The following is an 18,541-nucleotide window of genomic DNA, read 5'->3' on the forward strand; positions in this document are numbered from 1 at the left end:
CTAGATATGATGAACCGGATGTAATTCCAATTTTAAAGAAGTGACTTTGATCGAACTTTATTTTAACAACTGCTCGCAAATTTTTCATCAAAAATAGGTGCATATAAAATAATAATAAATAACAAATGAGTTTATTATTTAACAATGGTGGACAAAAAAGAAAAAAAAAAATGAAAACATGAATCTCAATTGCCTCTGCTTTTCGTCTAAATGTAGGGATTTGGTAGAATTCGAAATTGCCAGTATATGTCTACTGTTATATCACAACACATATCCCAAATTTTCATTTATGAAAAAATATACGATGACATTCAGTGCTAGATCATCGAATTTGGAATCTATGAATATTGAGTTTAAACTATAAATAAACTAATTATATTTATTGAAATAAGTAGTTCATAGAACTTTTGAGCTCTATTAAGCAATTTAATATTAAAAAAAACTATTACTCACTTTTATAATAAATACAAAAATTTTCATTCTGTTAGTTCCATTGTTTATCAAAGTATTATTATACTTTTTAATGGTGCCTAATTGAAATAATATACCTGCTAGCGATTTTAAATATTTTCTAATTTATTAAACATTTTCAAAGTCAAAAATATCAATATTTCTAATATTTCGTTTTTGGCAAATACTTCAAGTCCATACTAAACGTTATATTAAATTTTTAAAAAAATTTAACGACAGTAAATATTTATTTCATAAATTTTTCTAGATTGCAAATCAATGATATTAAGTAAAACGATATCACATCTTTCATATCCAAAACAATAAAAGAAAGTAAACCATTTTAACTATTCATTTTCTTAATCGAAGCTAAGTAATTCAGTAATGTATTTTTTATTTCAATATAATCAATAAGTCATGGAAATCTGAAGTAGATTGAAACCGTATTGTAATCAAATGTGACGTTTTTTTCCACTGCCTCGATAAATAATGCAATAATATCGGCGAAGATGTCCGCGTAACTCAGTTAGGAATGCAGGTAAAAGCTTTCACGTTCATTCTAAAAGTGCACCAGAAATGAAAGCAATTATTTCCTATTATTTATTGATAAATAATATAGAGACTCGATGAATGCTAAAACTGAGTTTCTCATTTATCGTACCATGAATTCTTCATATTTTTTTTATGTTTTAAAGCTGAAATTGTAAAATTTTGTTAACTCTCCGCTACAAAGTGCTCTTTATTTCATTTTAATTTACAGTCATACTTGAACGGAATTTCTTTTTTCATATGTTAACATATTTACTTAATTTAGTGGTTATGAACTCGTTGATAATTTCAATTTTGAGAAGATTCTTGCTTCATTGCTTTTCATTGTTAATGTTAATCTTTTTCTGATAATACAATATTTACAAGTTCGATATCATATCTGTAAAAAAGACCTCCTAAATATTATTATTCTCTGACATAGAACATCATACCTCGGAAATATTATCATAGACTTTTCTGGGGATTTTTTCCTCGAGACTGCTCGACAAAATAACTTTCTCTAGTTGGCGGCTTCTACAGCTAAAATGAATCAACGAAATGAAACCACATTTCATATACATACTGTGGAATGCATGGGTAGGTGAATTCCGTAGAGAAAAAAATTAGTTCCAGAAGTTGCCAATAGTGGAAATACTGGGGCTGTGGGAGTACAGTTATGAATGAATTTGTGAAGTTCACTGAAAATAATAGTTTATTCATCAAAATTAAGGTATCCTGGACGACTTTATTATTTTCAGTATTCTGACTTTCTCTGTGTAGAACATATTACATGCGGTGTATAACGTCCGCCACTGCTGCTTTTAAATTGTCAGTTTCGATGTACATAACAGACCGTTTTATGTTCTGTTTCAAGACATGTAGGTTTGCTAAGAGCAGCCACGGTATTACACTGTCCAGTGCAGATCAGTTTTACCAGAAAAGCATGCTGAGGTAAGATAGGGCTCATATTAAGCAATCACCAGTCAATCACAAACTCCAATCAAGAATGAACTGCAAACAGGTCGTTTGCTCTTTCCTTTTACAAGAAAGTGCTGCTGTCACGTACGCACTAAGAATTTCACATAACCCATCACGATATGCAATTTCCTCATTTGTACGTGACAGCAGAGCCAACATTTCTCCAATCAGCAACTTTTATATTGATTTTATTTTCTGCGGAATTCATCTTCCCATGCCTTTCCCACACCCGTTTTACGCACAAATATTTACTATTCGGAGAAAGGACACCTACATGTCCTACTTGCAATACTATTTTTAGTGTTAATCATATTTTGATTGAGTGTCCAAATTTTAATACTCATCGTATTCATTTTTTAAAACTTCATTACTAACACTATAAGACTTAGTGGGAGTAAAGCCCCATGGAAATCTTTTTCAGTTTTTAAGGGTCATTGGTTTTTTACTGATATATCCAGTTCTTACCATTTTATCTCATGACATTTTTTTAACTTTTTTCCGTGTGGAATTAAATCTTTTAATGGAATTCTTTTAAAAATCTTTTGATACAATTATTTTAACGTTGTTTCTATTCCACGATCGTCAATATTCTAATCATATGACTGGCTCAGTTTAGCCAAGGTTGGCTCTTGCACCACTAAAACTCATAACCAACCAACCCATGCCTTCCACAGTCTGTATATGAAATGAGGTTCTATTTCGTTCATTCGTTTTAGCTATAGAAGCCACCAAACAGAGAAAGTTATTTTATGCCCCCCCCCTTTGTAGTACAATTGATTAATAATACTGTATAGTAGAATTGTATATATCCCAATATAGTTCAATATAGTAAGTATATCACAATATAGTACAATATATATCAATTGACCTATAGTACAATTTAGTACAACTGATCAGAATAGTTGCAAAACGCTACATAAATTGATTCACAGTTTAACATCTAAAATACAGATACGCACCAATTTTAAACAATGTTCGTCAAAGGGTTTATCATTGTACTTTTTCATAGGAATAAACACTATAACTCAAAAATTGAAGGATTTTAAAAAAAAATGAAATTTACCATGGTATCTTGTGGATGCAGCTGAAGTTCAATGTAAAATTTTGTCTTCAGCCGGTCGGAAAAAAAGCATCCAAAATTCATATTAGAGTTTTGGATATTTCAGATATTAATTGCATGCCAAGGATTAACTGCCAAGCATTGCAAGCTAGATTCAGTAAAATGTTAGATCATTCCAAAGATCTATATTTCGTAGTTATTTTTTTCAGAAAGCTTTTAGGTGACACTTCAATGATTTTGTTTCACAGCAACTTTTTCATTTGTTTTTCAATAACATTTAGATACGAATTAAAGAATTTATCAGAATCATTAAATATTACTTTAATTTTGGAAGAATGCAAATTATTTAATTATGTTATGTAAAAAGTTAATGTAAATCCTGCATGATTGTAAATAATCTTTGATATTTATATATTGGAAAATTAATAAACTTTACATATTATTAAAAGCCCCGCAATTCCTCATATGCATCGTTGAAAAAACAAAGTTTGATATATATTCAAACTAATTTAATCTAGCGAATTTGAAGGTTTAACGGATTTGCTATTCGAAAAAAAAGAAGCCAACCCTTGATTTTATATGACCCCTTTTAATATGAAACGACCTTTCGCATAAACAAATTTTGCATAGACTCTTAGAGATTTAATGAATTTTTTTTATATTAATATCGATAATTAGCATCTGAGAATGATTTGTCGTCCTCGTTACCTGACCGCTGTTCAAAATTTCGAGGTCCATCCCAAAATAGTCCTAGTGTTGCTTTAAAACGGGACGTTAATATAATTAAATTAAACCAAAACATTTGTAATAGCTGGAAAAGTAAGTAATTATCTATTTAAAGAAGCTTTTATTCCAAAAAAAGTATTTCAATTAAAAGAATTATTATTCTCAAATTTATTTAATTAAGACTCCTTTCAAAAACGCTGGTTTAATATATTTTTCAACACAAGGCTGAATGCGTTTCAGGAAATCAATCACAACTGACGGAAACAATTAAAGACTTGCTTTGCTGTAAAGTCCTATGCTAATGAAATATAAAAAAAAGTCTTTCTTACGCTCTGTTGGATACTAACGAAGCTAATGTAAATGTAATTAATCAAGTGATGCAATTAATTGAATTTCCGTCTGTCGCTTTTAAGAGATTCATTCGGTCGTTGGGATCGAGAGTATAAAAAACTGTGCTCGAGAGTTAAAGGAGTTTTCGTGCTCAACAAATCTGAAAAGCTAATTTTTGAGGCAGAAAAAATTAATTAGTAACAATTTCGGAAGAATTTAAAAAAAAAATGTAATTCAATTAGCTTTGAAGTGTTCTGAATTTTAGCATCTTATGAAAGAAAATGATTAAGTTTCAATTAACCTTTCAACGATATAAAGATAATTCTGAGTAACTTGAGATATTGCTTCATGAAGCTTACATCTGTTTTGGTTTGCATCAAGACCAGCTCTAAATTTTGTTTTAAATCTTGTAAAATTTGGGTTTGACTTAATAGGCGAACTGTTTCTAGTTCATTTGTTATACTGGCTTTGATTTTAATATTTTAGTTGTAGTTTAGTTATATTAATATCCCGTTTTAAAGCAACTCTAGGACTATTTTGAGACAGACCTCGTGATTTTGAACCTCGGTCAGATGACAAAGACAACATCTGACATCTGAGCTGGCCCTCCCTCTCTACACCACATTAGTGGAAGGAAATTTGACCAGGACTGATTTAACATGCATTAGACCCGCTTACATGACCATTGTACGGTGGGATCGGATCTGAAACCCTCGGGTTTCCGAAACCGAGACCTTACCACCAGACCACCGGGGCCCTTGATTTTAAGATTATTCAATTTTTAGAGGCATAGAAATCACATTTTTTTATTTACATTTTGTGAGGGCTACGGTGGCCAAGTGGTGAGTTCGGAACCGGAGTGTTTCAAATTCGAGGCCCGATTTCACCGAAGAACCGTCGTGTAAATGGGTCTAGTGCACGCTAAATCAGTCGGGACCAAATGTCATCCCGCTGCTGTGGTGCGGAAGTTTAGAGAGGGGGTGCCAACTCAAGTGTCGGCCCCGTCATTTGACCGCGTTTCAAAATTAAGAGGTCGGTGTCAAAATAGCCCTAGTGTTACTTTAAAACGGGATGTAAATATAACTAAACTAAAGGAAATTTATTTTCGCTTTGTAACATTCTGCACATGGTTCCTTTTAAGCCAATTAACTCATTACAGACAAAATAAGAATTTATGGTGAAACCTCTGGAAAAATTGGATATACAATGTGATATGAATAATATTCACATAGGAAACCCAGGTCGCAATCCATTTCTTTAGTCATAAACATAGGACGTCTCTCAATTCAACTGAAACAAGATATTATTATATATAATTCCTGTATTTGTCTAAAAAAATAGATTACGACCCGGCGTTCCTGTTTAAATATTATTCATATCCTTTGCTGTACCTCCCTTCGAAGTTTCTACCATGAATTTGGAATCACTATTTATCGTTATACGTTATCCCCCAGGGGCACCTCGAAATGAGAATGAGAAGCTTCAGGAATGGTGGTTGGTTCTCGCCACCCTGATAGGTACACGAAAAGGTGGGGGTCTGGATTCTCCCATCGATGACAGGACGTACTTCCTTAGGGAAGGATTGTACCGTGGCCGGTGAGAGCCGTTAGGACTCAACCACAGCTCCCGTGTTGCTGTAGCGGCGGTGCGGCCATTCAGTTATTTATCCGTGTGCCTTCGGGCAGATCGATGAGACAGTGATATGACATGCTTATGCGCTTGAAACAAACAGTTAGCCCTTAATAAATGCACATATATTTTATAAGAAGTGCCCAGTAATTTCATAAAGCTGTCGGATAGGTATCCCATTTATTGAGTGATGGAAATGGCAATTTTGAATTACAATCAGCAAGGAAGTTGTTTGAGCTGACACCTCATTTTCCGATAACACATCCTACGTCAGCATAAAGACCTTTGATATTCGAAGCCAGATGGAACATAACGCACTGTAGGGATTTGATGGAATCAGATCTCGAATTCATCCCGAAATTAAAACTTTACCTTCAAACCTCTAGGACCAGTGTATCGTAGAGGACCCTTCAAAGAAACTGGCCCGAATGTGTCTAGGCTTGATCATGGATTTGACTACATTCAATCTGAGAGTTTTTGAAATGATCTGAAATTTTGAATGAGAGAATTTTGAATAATGGCTTCTGTTTATGAACAATGCTAACTGACAATCTGAAAGAAATATAGGCATCCAATAAAAAAATACTAAAACTTAACTTTCCGAAATTATTTTCTAAATATATAAATAGCATTTATTCGCTATCCATCGCAGGTTCATTAAATTTTTAATCCTTTAAATAATCAAACCCCTTATTGCGTCTTCTAAAAAAAAAACATAGATGGATTGTATTATTGGGTCTTATTTATATAATCAAGCCATTTTCAAAAAATTTTGTGATGGGTTATTTAAAAGAATTTTCTAGGTTACCTCCATATTTAAAATAATTAGGGAAATCATAAAATTAGACATCGATCAATTTTTGTTTTATATGAAACCTCATCAGGGGTAATATTCCTTATGCCACCGTTCTTTACTGGGGAGAGAAATCTTAAAACTACTATTTCACTGTACTCGACGGAGAAATCTTCCCTTCCCTTCTCTTAATCACAAACACGGTGCTAATTTGTATTTCATATGGGGAGAGAAATCTTAAAACTACTATTTCACTGTACTCGACGGAGAAATCTTCCCTTCCCTTCTCTTAATCACAAACACGGTGCTAATTTGTATTTCATATGGAAGCTAAATCACTCCAAGAAGCTTCCACACATCTGTTCTTATTTCACGAATTTATATTTCATATGAAAACTCATAAATCTAGAATGTCAATAATAGTACCTTTCACTTTCGAGAGAAATCTCAAAGTCATTATTTTTATGTACATTCTTTAGGACGAAAAATGTTTAACTGTATCCCTAAACTACAAACACTGCCTTCTTGTATACATTTTCATTGGATATAGGAATACTCACTGAAAAACCAAAGGCATTAATGCTAATTACTTTAATAATTTCTTTCTATTTCACATAATGTACGTCAAAGATGATTTTCTAATGACGCAATCGTTTTGCCTACACTGATGTCAAACAGCAGGTAAGACGTTTTACAGGTGGTTATAAAAATAATGGAAACACCTTAGATTTATAAAGAATCCTTTATTAGTATGATGTAAGACTGCCTTTGGCATGTAATACAGCTTGGATTCACCTAGGAATCGATTCATACAATTGTTGAATAATAATTAGAGGAATATTGCATCATTCTTGCTGGAGATGTGAACGTTCTGAGAAAGATGCCAGTGGAGAATATCGATTCCGTAATGAACTCTCTAAAATAGACCCTAACGGTTTAATTATATTGATGACGGGTAATTGTGCGGGACAAGTGAGATGTTTAACTTCTTCCTCGTATTCATCAAACCATGTCTGGACAAGTTTCGCTGCATGGATAGATGCATTATCATCCTGGAAAATTCCATCTCTTGCAGGAAACAAAGTTTGCATCATAGGATGGACCTGGCCATCTAAAATTGTTTTATACTTCTCACCAGTGATCCGTCCTTTCAGGGTTAATTGGTCCAGCAGAATACCACGGCATAGCTGCCCATATCAAGCCCGATCCACTTCCATGCTTGACAGTTGGAAGGAGTCAATCACGATCATACGCTTGTGCAGGTATCCTCCAAGCGTGCACTCGTCCTGTTTTTGGGAAAAGTGAAGTCAATTTGTCAGACCATATTACTTTCTTCCCCTTATCAATCTACCAGGTTTTGTGAGTGTGACACCATTATAGACGACGTTTACCATTAACATCTGTGACAAGTTGATTGGAAATTGCTGCTCAGCCATAAAAGTTCTGTTTATGAAGGTACTTTTTAACTGTAATCACTGACATTGGAGAATCCAGATGGGTATTTATCTCTGCGGTCACTTTTGCTGCAGTTGTTCGCTTTTTAGAAATTACAATCCGCTTCAATACCCGTCGGTCTCTTTCACTGGGCTTATCTTTCCGCCCACTATTTTGCTTTTCCGAGCTTGTCTTGCAACGCTGTGCATACGCTGTCATTACCTTAAACACCGTACCTCTAGAAAAGCCGAAAAGTTGGGATGTTACGGTCACACTTGTTCCACCTAGACGGGTTCCTACAATTTGGCTTCTTTGAAGATCTAAGAGGTCTGAAATTTTAAGGTTTTGAAAAATATCCAAAAGTTACAGAACTTCAATAAAGCTAACACATACTACCAGAATATAAACATTGCTATTTATAAAAATAAAAACTGGTGGCTATTATTATATTTTAATGCTAACGAAACGCATTCAAAAATGTCACTTTTATTCACAGGTGTTTCCATTACTTTGATAACTACCTGTACAGTTGTCAAACAAATAAATTTCTAAAACTACGAATCCTATGAATTTTTACATACAAGAATAAAATGAGGTTTATGTCAAGTATAAGTCTGATATCAGACCATTTCATTCCATTGACTTAATGCAGTATTTAGTATTCAGTAGCATATGATTAAATAATACTGAGTGAAAATGGATATCCCATTAACCTAGAGTGATAAATAAGTACAATTATACCAAGTTATTAAAATAAAATTTAACCTAAAAATATGTTTATTAAGTTAAAATATGTTGAAATGAAAAATTATTAATTATAAAGATGGGAGCCTCACAAAGTGCACTGTTTATGGTCTAACAATGCCTGCATCCACCTCTGTTAAGTGTTTACAGTAGAATAAGTTTTGATTAATAATTAACTTCAGAATACATGTCTTAAAATACCAGGTTCGTTGATCCACTAAACCACTTTATGAGCGCATTAGAGTAGTTGTTGACATTTGCTTTTTACTTTACATATAGGTGGCCATTAAAGGCATCGTCTTCTAAAAGTCAACACGTAATTTGATCTTGTACATGTTGTTTACTTAGAACGTGAATCTATGAACACGACATATTTTCTCATTAGAGAATTATTTTCAACCTTTCACTGTAATCTAATCATTAATGTCTTCTGAACATTCCGATATTTAATAAAAGTTGGACGATTCATTATATTAAATAGTTGTTTTTATTTGTGATGGAGTCGGCCTTTCAAAAGGATTTTGTCACAGAATTAAATGTTTTCTCTCTAAAGCTCTTATTAGATTTTGTTTATCAAAATTGTTTTTAATATGTTTTGATATGTAATTTTAATTGGTGGCCTTAAAAAGGCATTCATTTGTAATATAAATATAATTTAATTATAATAATAATTGCGATTTATAATTGTAACTGTAAATATAATTTAATTATAATTGTAATAATGCACATTTTTCTGCTTTTTGGTAGTCTGTACTTCTATGTTAAAATTTATGGAAGCCGCAACAAAATGTTGCGTTCAACTTTCTCGTGTGTATCTAAATTTAGAAGAATTTAATGCACAAAAAAAAAAATCAGGAATTCACAATTAAAATTTTGTGTGAACATATTTCCAATGCATATGCTTCTATGTACGTGTTCATAAGGAAATTAAACTAAAAAAAGGCTCTTATTGTTCATATAAATATGCATAAAATCGAACCATAATATTTGTAAATTAAAGAAAAAAAATTGGAAAAAATCTTTTTTTTTATTTTTAATTTTTAAAAATATAAACTGTTTATTTATTTTAAACATTTCAGTATGAAATAATTAATTTTATTAAATAATAAATTTACTGTTTTCATAAAAAAAAATTTCTTCTGCTGAAAAAAAAATATCTATTGATAAATTTATATTTCTTCTATTAAAGGAAATATCCATCGATAATTTCAAGGTTTCTGCTTTCCAAAGAATGTACGCAATGCAGTATTCATTTAAAATACGTTCAAATTAATGGATTCTGCTCTAAATTAGATTACATACATCCATTGCAGGAGAAAGAAGATGGTTCGCCATGCAAAATTAGCTTCATGAATATGAAAAGCTTCTGCAATTTTCAACGAACTCATATTCTTCCTGTAAAATCAGTTACATAATAAAATACCGCTGAAGTTTCTACTTTAACGAATTCCCTATATTGATCCGTCTAGGGATACCTTCGACTCCAGATGTTCCTTCAACAATACCTCATTTGAAAGGATTAGCTACCCGATTCCTGGATTATCCTGGGACGACGAGGTTCTCCTGAAGCGTTAAGAAAATGTTCGACAGGACAATATCCTCCTAACCGAAAGCCCATTTCTCAAGTGGATGCCTGTATGGGCTTTACATGGCATGGCTGTCTTTCGCTTTAAAATCTATAAAGACAGTGTAATGTGAGCAGGATGATGTGCTGTCATTAGAGAAGTAGGACGCGAGAAGCAATTAAAGGACTAGATTCAATTTATCCTCAGTTCTTGAAACCTTTGAAATATTAGTGTTTGCTAACATCTTTGGTTCGGGAATTCTTGGTTTATTTGACAGCTAAAATTCGTTTAGAAAGATGAAGGAGTTCAGAAATGGGTATTGAGAGAAAATCAAATGAGGAAAATAAAACCAAAGTTCGTCTTTGAAAATTAACGTGTACCTTGCACAGTAATAAAAGAATAATTCTTCGATGTCTGAAGTAAAAATGTGTACTCTAGTAAATTTAACGAAGGTTTTATTCGTTTTTGACAATAATATTATTTTTCCTGTTGCTGGTTGAGTTTATACAATTTATATCGAATAAAGCTTAGAATGAAGTGATAAAAAGTACATTTATATGTAAAAATTTAATAAGCTTAGATACTAGCTTAAAACTATATAATTTTGTACATGAATGATACAGATTAAAAATCAGGGCATGAAATTATTAAATGAGGAAAAATAATGAAAAGGATTTTTATTTTTACTTTTAAAATAAAAATTAACATATAGATATACATGGAATAATTATATGGAAATTTACAAATATATCATATAAGAATTCTAATCAATTACTCAATAAATGATATAACTCTAATTCGATATGAAAATAATTAGCAAATAAATAAAAAGAATCATAAAAAATTTAAGAACATTTTCAGAAATGTTGAGCTGGGAAAAGGAATAAGAACATTTTTTTTCCCAGCAGAAGCAGAAAAAAAGCCGATTTTTATCAACCATTTTATTGAGAAAGGAATGCTACATTCAAAATTCATCTTTAAGGATTTACATGTAAATTGTTTTTAAATGCATCCCATTCAAATTGGAAAGAGAAAAGCATTTCATTATATTTTTAAAGGACTTGGAGGTCTTCTTATGAAAATGTACCCAATGCAATGTGTCATAATGGTGAAATAGGTATTCCAAATTGCACATGTCTCTTGTCAGCAATGGAACACACAGTTTAAGAAATTCCATTTTAAAAATATTGATCTTTCTATTCCCTCAATTTGTAATTAATAAAAATTAATTTTAATGTTAAGAAACTCACATTGTGTAAGTCTTATTCATGAAATTTCATGATTTAGAACGGGTCTTTATTCAGAAATTAGTTATTCGTAAAATCACAAATACCTTTAAAACTCTAAAAACGAGTCGAAACTCTTGCTGCTCCTTACCATTTCTGAAATAAATAGGTTTTCGGATTCTGTAAATTGATGAAAGAACATGGCCAGCTGCGGATTGAAGTATTTCGCATTGTTACATAAAGAATATTTTGAGACTACTATTTTAATAAACAGGAGGTTTTAATTTTATAATGCAACACATTTTTAACCTTTTAAGTTAGCATTTTTTTCCATTTTACTTATGCAAATATATTTGTTTTTAATTATCTATTCATGCTTCAAACTGGCCAGCATCCACATTTGCATACAATTTTATCGAAGCAGAAGTATGACGCTTATAAATATTCTAATAATTAAGTGAATGTAATGAGGCATATAAGAAGCTCGGCAATTACACGATAAAATGTTAATACTTTTCTACAATTCCTAATTAGTTAGTTATATTAAAGTTCCATTTTAAGCAACACTAGGGCTATTTTGGGACGGACCTCGTAATTTTGAACCGCGGTCAGATGACGAGGACGACACCTGAGTTGGCACCCCCTCTCCACAGCACGCCACACCAGCGGGAGGACGTTTGGCCTTGACGGATTTAATGTGCAACAGACCCTCTTACACGACGGTTCTTCGGTGGAATCGGGTCTCGAACCTGAAATCCTACGGCTCAAGAGCCGAGACCTTACCACCAGGCCCCCGCGGCCCTCTACAATTCCTAGTGTTTGTATTTAAAAAAAAATATTATTTATCTGGCAACTAGGTAAATAAATTTTTTTAAACTCTCTGCTTACGGCTCCTTCTCAGTCTAACAGTTCTAGGAAATCACCTAGTCTGCCTGTGGGTGAATCGGACCCTTACAGATGACGGGACATGCCTCCTATGAGAGAAATTATACTGTGGCCGGTGATTGCACTTAGGACTCATGAATCTAGTTCCCACCAATGCTATCGCGGCGGTCCGGTCAATCAGTATTTTTCGTGTGCCTACAAAGCAAGTTTGAGTAGTCATTTGTGACTATTCTCTAAGTCAATGGAAATGTCTTGTAATAATCATAGCAATTAATTGGTACTGATAATTTCCCTGGTTATTAGTATAAGATATTACTATTTTAATGCATGAAAAAATGTTACAATTTATATTATGAAATTTGCTACTTTTACTAATTTGTTAACACCTCAGTTAAATTTTTGAAATGTTGATTATTCTATGAAAGGTTAATATTCTGTAGAATACACAAAAAAAGTAGTGATATGATTATTATCATTAATGTTGACACACTCATGCAGCGCGAAAAAAACTTCATAGATATCGATTGAAATTACAATCTAGCATTAACTCACTATCTCCACCACTGAACAAATATTTCTGAACTAAGCTTTAGACCAACAGTCTAAAAATTTTTAATCTATGAATTTATACTTTCTAAACCTAGTAGTACACATGTATTGTTTCCTATGAAAGAATATTCGCAATATTATATAATATTCTAAAATAATGAATAATATAATATCACAAAAAATTATATGATTTTTTTTTTTTGCAATAAGTCGTGTTACCCTGTTACTAGCTGTTATATGACACATGCTTTTAGAGATATTTATTATTATTTCAACTCAGTATAAGGATACTTGATAAGGACACCTGATATACTTAACAAGTTAAGTGCATTCGACTTGTATGCAAGTCAATCCAATCATTATTTTAGTATTTTTAATTTTTGGTAATGTAATTCTTTATTTCTTTAAAAACGAAATCTTGTTCGCTTTATTATAATGTTTTGTAAAATTTAATATGCAAACCGTTTATACTGCATTCGACATGTATATGCTTCATCACTTGACTTTACAAAAGGGTACTTGACGGACTTTAAAAAATAAATTCAGCAGTTAATTAGTTAATTCCAATTCACGCTATTTTTTTAAAAAAATCGTTTTTTACTTTCACTTCGTTGCAAATTTAAATATTAGAAATTTTCTAATTCTATAAGAAATAGATAGATAGTAAGCGAAGATTAATATTCTGTATACAATATTGTTTATAAAACACACTTACTACATGCAGATACTTGCCTTCATTGAAACGCGTTCTCTGATTGGTCCGAAATCATCGGTTGGAGTGTCAGCTGGCATTGCGAAAGCGAGGGCATTATTCCGCCGGAAGGAGGGGGGGGGGTCTGTAAGGAAACTGTTTATTTTTTTATTTTTATCTCTTGCTTATTCTATTTTTCGGAATGTATGAACTAACTTCCTTTAGTTGTCAGTCGCAGAATATGGGATAAAGCCGATTACCCTGAATAGCAGGCTTTATATTGGGAAATTATTCTTGTCAGAATACATCTGTAATAATATGCTTGAGATCCCTTGCTAAACCAAACCGATCGACTCTTGTCTATTCTCTATAAGTACACTTGCTTATCAATTATTATTAATCTTATGCCAATAGGTTCAAAAGAACTTATTAGAGTGCCATCTTTGTGATTTTCTTTGACAATTAATCGCTGGAATTTTTTTGGATACCTTCTATTCGATCATTTGAGACCAAAATTTGATACAGTACAATAATTATAATCACAAAATGACACACCAGATTTCATGCATGTAAGTCACTGCATGAAATCTGGTGTTTCATTTTGTGATTATAATTATTGTACTATATATTGTGCTGTCATTTTGTGATTATAATTATTGTACTGTAATTATTGTAATCACTGGGATTTTTTTGGATACCTTCTATTCGATCATTTGAGACCAAAATTTGATAGAGTACAATAATTCTAATCACAAAATGACACACCAGATTTCATGCATGTAAGTCACTGCATGAAATCTGGTGTGTCATTTTGTGATTATAATTATTGTACTGTATATTGTGCTGTCATTTTGTGATTATAATTATTGTAATCACTGGGATTTTTTGGATACCTTCTATTCGATCATTTGAGACCAAAATTTGATAGAGTACAATAATTATAATCACAAAATGACACACCAGATTTCATGCATGTAAGTCACTGCATTTTTGAGTTATCGCGTTTGCATGCTTGTGAAAGTACAAACCAATAGAAAGTCAACTCCTTGGTTCAGTTGGTTAAAAATTAGATACAAATCAACACTTTAGATGTTAAATATGTGTATCTATTTTTATCTATTTAGATCACTTCGCTTGGTAATTATCATAAACTTATAATCCGAGACCCAGCCATGCTTCCTCTGAAATATAATCATTTATCAAACTTGATCAATCTAGAACGAAGCTTTTTTGAGTTATTTTATTCAAAGACACATAATTTCCAAAATGTCTTTTGCGAATTCATAAAAGTCTGAAACATGCAGATTCGTCTAGAGATGGAATTTTTTGACGATTATAATATTTTCCTTTTGTACACTCCATATGAGAGAAAATAAAAAAAAAGGATTATTTTAGTAAAATATTTTATTATATTTAATACAATTATTTATTTTTAATGCATGTATTAAAATATTTCAATGCGTGTACTTTGGCAAAATATTTTAACACATGGATCTTGGTAAAATATTTTAATGCATGTATTTTGTCAAAATATTTATATACATTAATACTGAGATGTTGGCAAGCTCATGTGTTTGAGTTTGTAAGTAAAAGCATCTCGCATATTTACGAAATCTAACTTGTTCGAATTGTATTATCCATTGATGGATCAATCACAGTATCCTTCTTTAATTGCTCATTCATTTAAAATCACTAAGAATGAACTCCTCTCTATTTTATCATATATTTAAGTTTTGGAGTTTTTCAATATGGAGCATTTCGTAACTTAATCCTTTTCGGTTCACTGTTCAGTATCACTGGACATCACATTTCAGTTAAACTAATAACTGATCAGTATCATGGGATATCACATTTTGGTTAAACAGGTCAATGTACAATATCACTGGACATCACATTTTGGTTAAACAGGTCAATGTACAATATCACTGGACATCACATTTTGGTTGAACTGGCCACTGTCCAGTATCAATGAAAATCACATTTTGGTTGAACTGGTTATTATCCAGTATCATTGGACATCACATTTTGGATGAATATGTCACTTTCCATTATCACGGGTCATAACATTTTGGTTTGGCAGGTTATTCTCCAGTATCATGTGCATAATAATATTTTGGTTTGACAGGTTATTCTCCAGTATCACAGACATAAAATTTTGTTTTGACAGGCTATTCTCCAGTATTACAGACATAAAATTTTGCTTTGACAGGTTATTCTCCAGTATCATGGGACATAACATTTTGGGTTGAATTGGTCATTGTCCAGTATCAATGAACATCACATTTTGGTGGAACTGGTTACTATCCAGTATTATTGGACATCACATTTTGGGTGAATATGTCACTCTCCAGTAACACGGGACGTAACATTTTGGTTTGACAGGTTATTCTCCAGTATCACTGGAATCACATTTTGGGTTGACAGATTATTCTCCAGTATCACTGGACATCACATTTTGGGTTGAATTGGCCATTGTCCAGTATCAATGAACATTACATTTTGGTGGAACTGGTTACTATCCAGTATCATTGGACATCACATTTTGGATGAATATGTCACTCTCCAGTATCACGGGACATAACATTTTGGTTTGACAGATCATTGTCCAGTATCACTGGGCACATTTTGGTTGAACAAGTTCACATTCTAATACCATTGGACATATTTCATTGACTTATTTATAGATGTTCTTTCTAAATGTTTTTTAAATTCAACCCCGGCCAATTAGTATACTTATAATCTTGGGTAGATTTTCAAATTCATTAACAAGCGTTCTAATTAAAATCAATAAACCGCAAAGGTTTAAAGAAGAAAATCATATTGCATTTTGCAATGCTACATGTTATTCAAATTGCTCGTTGTCATATTTACTTATTATTGCATTTGAAGGAGATGTCCATTTTTTTCCTTTTTATTATTATTGCCAATTTATATATAATTATTGCCAATTTATATATAATAATTTTTGTCATTTATATGCATCTTTGCAATTGGTTGCATTCCCCCCTTTTTAATACAGTTCACCTATATCAGTAATTAACCGTATAGGAGCTACATCCTGGGGGTTCAAGAAGTACATATCCTTTTGATAGACTTAGATTAAATACTAAAAATCAAGAACAGAATTTCATTTATGTAATTTTATGCGTTTTTTAAGTTATTATATTCCTATGTGCATTAATAGGCGGATACCCACCATTGAAAGATTTAAACTTGATACAAATATACAAATAAATGTATAAAAATACATTCCAAAGTTTATCAGTGGAGCTAGTTGCAAGTTTAAGTTATGCTGTTTATATTTTCTCGGATGGACAGATATTCTTTCAAGCATATTTAGTTTAAAATTCACTAGAAATTGCAATTGGTTTATATATGAGAAAGAAAATTAAATCGATTCAAAGACTAGTGTAATGTGTTTTTGAATTACTGTGCATACAGAAAAATCAATAAACATATAGACAAATATAATTGCAAAACTTTCTTTCAATGCAGGCAGATATAAAACCGAAATTATACAAATCGAAATTCTTTAAATAAAATTATATGCCTTATCTGATTTATTTTTTATTGTTTTTAATTTATTGGGTTTACATGCAAACAGCAAACAGACTGGGGGTGAGAGAGAGAGAGAGAGAGAGAAAGAGAAACCTCTTTGGCTGAATTTATCTAAAATTTAAAAGAGATCTACAATTTCGTTGTCGAAACCGGAAATTGAATTTCATTTATTTTGCTTGTTTCGTTTCCTAATTATCGTTTTCACAATCAGACACACAAGAAAATAATCGTAGAAAAACCTCTAGATAGATTTTTTTTTTACTAAGAAAACATTTTACTTCGTTCACTAGAAAGTAAAAATTGAATTAAGTTCTTAACAAAGTACTCCATATAAATACATTTTTACTAATAAAGTGGAAATAATTTTATTTTAATTATTTTGTAATTTTTGTTCTGAATTTATAATTCAATTCTTAAATCTTGAAATTTATTCTTTTTCGTGTTTCCTACCAGATGTCGCCACATGAATGAAATCAATAATTAATTTAATAAAACGATTAATAAATAACGAAGCACTAAAAATGCTTTAAATGTATACTTTCATCAAAAACATACAAGTATCCAAAATTTTATGGCTCCAGAATTTAAAGAAGTGATTGAAAAGTGATTATTAAATTCTATCTTTACAAACATGAAATGAGCCAAGTTAGACAGAAAATCGCTAAAACCTTTAGTTAAGGCGTGACAAAGGAGATTGCCTTTGAGGGAAAACTCATATATCACGTTTTATCTGATTTCAACAAAATCTCTAAACTAAATACAAGTGAAACAGGATTACTTGCTTGAAGATTTTCACAACACTGAATGCCGAGAAAGGAAACAGGCTTCATCAAAATATCTTCTGTAACTATTTTAGTTTTTCAGTCTTGTTTTGGCAAAAATTTTACAAAGCCAAATTGAATCTGCCTATCTATTTTGAGATTTTGACTTAGTCTAATGGAAATAATAGACAAGAGTGGTTATTAACTAGTTCATTGATATTTTTGTATTTCAGAAAGTAAACCCTTTATTGTTTAGTATAAAAATAAATAAGTTTAGCATAACAGGAATTTCATAAAGATATTCATAATAAGGTTATTACATTTTTGTGTTTTATAAAAAAGATCAGAAATGAAATCCTCTTAAAAATTAAAATTAGAGGTCTTCATATCTATGTTCAATTTTAATTTCCATTTCTTATTTATTAAAAAGGATATATGAGTAAAAATGAAAGTTTTGTTGTAAATATTTTTCTAATCCTTTTGATAATTAACTTAATATTCTTTTACAGTATAGGACTAATATATTGAAAATGAAATTTTTAAACTCGTAGATGAAATGTTTTGATTCAGAAAAACAGTTACCCATTGAATAATAATCCCTTGAATTTTTTAAGATAAATTTAATATTTATTTC

The 18,541-nt window shown here is 31.4% G+C and overlaps 1 protein-coding gene across 1 annotated transcript in view; it reads left to right on the top strand.

Annotated features, from left to right (window-relative positions):
• LOC129961646 (Kv channel-interacting protein 4-like) overlaps positions 1-18,541 on the top strand; it is a 287,185-nt gene that overhangs the window by 119,289 nt on the left and 149,355 nt on the right. The window lies entirely within an intron of this gene.

The sequence above is a fragment of the Argiope bruennichi genome, chromosome 2 (assembly GCF_947563725.1).
Source record: "Argiope bruennichi chromosome 2, qqArgBrue1.1, whole genome shotgun sequence".
NCBI lineage: Eukaryota > Metazoa > Arthropoda > Arachnida > Araneae > Araneidae > Argiope > Argiope bruennichi.